We start from the raw sequence: 5260 nt of genomic DNA on the forward strand, positions 1-5260 counted from the left end.
TTCCTTAAAAAATTAAAAAGGGAACTTCCATTTGACCCAGTAATCCACTTCTAGAAATATATCCCAAGAAACTAGAAACACCAATCAGAAAGGATATATGCACCCCTATGTTCATAGCAGCACAATTTACAGTAGCTAAGAACTGGATACAGCCTAAGTGCCCATCAGCAGATGAGTGGATTAGAAAATGGTGGTACATCTACACAATGGACTTCTAGGCTGCTGTAAAAAAAGAAGGAATTCTTACCATTTGCAAAAGCATGGATGGAACTGGAGAGCATTATGCTAAGCGAAGTAAGCCAGTCAGAGAAAGATTAATACCACATGATCCCACTCATTTGTGAAATATATGAACAACATAAACTGATGAACAAAAATAGAACCAGAGTCATAGAAACATCTTACAAACTGTCCAACCTATGAGGGAAGGTGGAGGGTGAGGGGGTAAGAGATCAACCAAAGGACTTGTATGCATGCATATGAGCATAACCAATGGACACAGATGAGGGGGGGGGGGTAAGGGCATGTGCTGGGGAGGGGGGTAGGCGGGGAGAGATCAAGGGGGGAAAAAGAGACTCATATAATACTTTAAACAATAAAGAATTTAAAATTAAAAAACGATGGAAGAAAAGCGGTAAGCCAAAAAATAAGGGTATCTCAAAAAAAAAAAAGAAAAAAAAAGAAAAGAAAGAAAGAAAGAAAGAAAGAAAGAAAGAAAGAAAGAAAGAAAGAAAGAAAGAACAGATATTCTCAAAATACTTAGATCGTTGACATGTTAAATTATCAGTGAGTGTAATTACAGATGGATAACTCTCCCTCCCTCTTTATACTTAATCTGAACCTTTAAAATGTTTTATGTTAACATATATTAATTGGACAATTAGCTTTTATAAAGTTAATAATATAATAACAAGGAAATTAAAGGCAGATTCTTAGAGAGCAGGCTGGCAGCTGTTAGGCAGTGGGCTGGGTGGGAGGAATGGAGGGATTGAGCAACAAGAAAAAAAAGAGAAAAAACTCATGGACACTGACAACAGTGTGGTGATTGGAGATGGAGGAGGGTATAGAGAATGGTGATAGTCAGAGACTTGACTTGGGGTGATGAATGCACAGTTCAATGTACAGGCAATGTGTTGTACAGTTGTGCACCTGAAAACCTATATAATTTTATTAACCAGTGTCACCCCAATAAATTCAATAAAAAGGAAAAAAAGAACTTTAAAGGGATTGTTAGGGAAAATACTAGGTCAGAGGAAGGTCAGTCATCTGACTGCTCATAGGAGTCATACACAGATACCATCTGCAGGCTTCTTTCTGCCTGTTGCTTAACAGTTTGTAATTTTTGAGTCAGGAAGTGAATTCCCGAAATAAACAATCTGTGGGAATTTCTTGTGTCCTTCTCAGCTTCTTTTCTAAAGACCTTCAGCAGAAATTATTTGCCATAAAGGAATTTAGAGAGAGACTTGATCTCAAAAGTTTACTCAGTTCCTAAGCTTGTATGTCATGAATTCGCAAAGTCAACACCTACTATCAGAGCTCACCAACAGTGTAAACACAAAGTGTAGAGTCCTGCTCTTCTGGACACTTCTCAGAAACCCCATTAAGCTGCTTTCCAACTCAAACGGAACAGCTTGGAGTAGAACCCAGCCCATTCCTCTGACTTGATAAAACTGGGAATCATTGTAGGACTGTGGTTTCGCTGACAATACTTTTCTACTTGTTTCCCTCCTTACTCTCAGAAAGTTAATCATTTAACAGCATTTTACTGAAAATATTACTAAAACTGGTGTGAATTTTTATTTTGAAGGATTACAGAAGGAGAAAAATAGCTTCATGTGTCTGCAAGTTATACTTTACTTTGGGAGGAAATAATATCCCTAACCATCATGGATTCAGTACAGCTAGTGCCTTCTATGTGTTCCCTTCCCAATAACACAGACTTCTGTATGCTCCATGTTAATCCAGGCTGTTAGATAGGATCCAGCCAGGGTTTCCTCCTCTGAGATTCTATTGTTTGTTAGTTCTTCTAGACCCAAATGCATTTCTATCTGGCAGTGAAGTCAACTGAATTCAAAGCCCAGGGCTGTGGCCCTTCCCCAAACATGGATCCTGTCTCCATACTTCCTGTCCATGGCTCTCCTTTAAACAGAAAGTTATCCTAATGTCCAGCACTTCATCCAGAATTTTATGCTGCGCTATCACACTCACCAGGCTAAAACTTAGCTTGATATCAATGAACATGTTATGTTCATGGGAGCTTGCTATGCCATTCAGGCACTATGCATCAAGTAGCCTATACACGAGGTAGTTTTCTGAGACAGTATCTATAGCTAAATGAGTTTGACCAGCTCCTTCTCTGCCTTAAACTTTGAGTGAAGCTTGGTTACTTTGTTTTTAACATCTTGCATCATCCCTATTGTGGAATGTCTCATTCCTGAATCTACCTGAATACTAAATGTATTCTTCATAACAACTAAAGCTTCTTTTTTGGCCATTCTAGTTGATAAAATCATTATTGATCCCCTAAGACAGTACTAACTTGCCTTTACTATTTCTGCTATAATGCCTTCTATTTATGCCAAATAGCACTTATTATATGATACTAGTAGCCTGGTGCATGAAATTCATGCACATTAAAAGGGAATTAATTAGAGGAAATATTTTAATATTGCTATTTGCCCTTTCTTTATAATAGAAGTGTCAGAGATGAAAGAAAATTAGTAAAATGTATGTGAAAATCTCTCTCCTCTCAGAGTCTGGGGCAGGCCACGGGACCCAGAGTCAAGTCCCCACACGCCCATGCGTGCCTCAAAATCGCGTGAGACCCAGACTCAGCTGGCCCCACCCCTGTCAAGCCCTGTCAGGGGGGGGTCACAGCCTCAGGTCCCCTGTCAAGCCCTGCCGGGTCGGGGGGTGCAGCCTCAGGACCCCCGGAGCATGCCAGGTGGGGGGTGGGCTGAGGTCCCCCGGCCTGATTCCAAGGCAGGTGGTGCGGCCTGAGGTCCCCCAGCCAGGCACTGGGGTGGGGGGCATGGCCTCAGGTCCCCCAGCCCAGCACCAGTGAAGGGGGCATGCCTTGAGGTCTCCCGTCAAGCCCCGCTGGGTGGGGGGGTATGGCCTGAGGTTGCTCATCAAGCCCTGCCAGGTGTGGGGGTGCAGCCTGAGGTCCCCCGTCAAGCCCTGCTGGGTGGGGGGGAATGGCCTGAGGTCCCCTGTCAAGCCCTGCTAGGTGGAGGCGCAGCTTGAGGTTCCCCATCAAGCCCCACTGGGTGGGGGGATGGCCTGAGGTCCACCATCAAGCCCTGATGGGCAGGTAGGGGGTGCAGCCTCAGGTCCCCCACCCCAGCCTGGCACCATGCAGCCTCAGGTCCCTGCTGATCACTCATTACGGCTCGTTATGGGAACCCCACCTCCACTGTGGGTACAGCCATCTTGTGTTACAGGAACCCAGTCTCCGCTGTGTGCGCCGCCATCTTGTGACGGTGTTACAGCGTGAGTATTATAACCCAGTGTCTAACATATTGCCTGGCATGTAAAAGTCCTCCATAAATATTCACCAAATGAGTATAAATGAATGAAAGCTGGAGTCAAAGGAGAAAGAACAACTACAGTAAGGGCTATGTGATCAGAGATGAATAGAGATGTGGCATAACCACCACAGATAATTTCTCCAAAAGTATGCTTGTATTACAAACTAATCTGATGCGTAACCATGAGTAAATCTTATGTAAACCTGCCTATATATGGCAATATGTTAAGTGGTAATAGAATGAGATTAATTCTGAAGCAGAGAATAGGGTAATTTTTGAGGGAAACTGCATTATAAAGATTAGTAGTAGAAGGAATATAAAGGCACTTTATAACAGGTTGTTTTAAAAACATTGACATACAAAATGGCGAGATCACATTTAAAGAATATATGATCTGATGTGCCTTGTGTAATGTGGTTCTTTTTGAAGTATAACTTTAATGAAAAAAGTCATGATATAGTGTAAACCAGAAAATAATGATGCAAAATGTGTTAATGACTCAAATGACCACTACTGCAAACAACAACAAAAAATGTGTGGGGGTGAAGTAAAAGGTAGACATCTTAAAATATTAACATACTATGTTTAATGAAAGAATAAGGGTAACATTATTAATACTACCTATTATTTCCCAAAAATTTATTTAATAAGCATACATTGCCTTGATCATTTCTATTCTTTCTTACAAAAATCAATTTTGTAAACAAAAGAATGTAGTTCCCATAGCAATTAGACAGGTTGTAAATCTCATTTCTTGAGTGAACATGACTTAAACATTGACTCTTTCAACACAATAGAGCAGTAAAACTCTATATTAAAAGAATTGTTAATACCAAAACCAAACATATCATTGTACCCTTATAATTAGCAAAATTACATTTTTTGTAATTGCTATTACAAAAAATGCTTAATGCTTTAAGATACTTGCAGGCAGGGACATGTGTTTTTCTGTTCTCCATAATAAGTATCCTCCAAGAAGGCGGGGCACCCAAACATGTTGAATAAAGAGCCTTCATCTATCCTTTTCCATCTATAAATGAACAATCAGGCAGACAAAGACATGAATGCATAACACAGACAGATGTACTGCTTATGTCATGTACCAGTCTAGAGCCCATTTTTATAAAGAGAAACAGTATATAAATAAGATTTAGTTGAGCAAATACTAGTAAACTGTAGAAGTTTCATACTCATACTCTGAGTAAGGCGGAGGTAGAAAAACAAACGCTCTCTGTGAGCATATTTATATGTATACTAGAGGCTTGGTGCACGACATTCGTGCACTTGGGTGGGTGGGGTCCCCTCAGCCCGGCCTGCACCCCTTTAGCAGTCTGGGAGCCCTTGGGAATGTCCGACTGATGGCTTAGGCCCGCTCCCCAAAGGAGAGCGGGCCTAAGCCAAAATCAGATAGTTCTTTGCGCTGCCGCGGAGGTGGGAGAGGCTCCCGCCACTGCAGCTGCAATTGCCAGCCTTCAGTCCGGCTTGTGGCTGAGTGGCACTCCCCCTGTGGGAGTGCACTGACCACCAAGGGAGCAGCTCCTGTCTTGAGTGTCTGCCCCTTGGTGGTCAGTGTGCATCATAGCGACTGGTCATTCTGCCATTCGGTCAATTTGCATATTACCCTTTTATTATATAGGATATGTTTAGGGTAAGTAAGTAGGTAGATAGGCAAATAGGAAGGTAGATGACAGATAGATAGATAGATAGATAGATAGATAGATAGATAGATA

Source organism: Cnephaeus nilssonii, assembly GCF_951640355.1.
Source record: "Cnephaeus nilssonii genome assembly, chromosome: 3".
In the NCBI taxonomy this organism is placed as follows: domain Eukaryota; kingdom Metazoa; phylum Chordata; class Mammalia; order Chiroptera; family Vespertilionidae; genus Cnephaeus; species Cnephaeus nilssonii.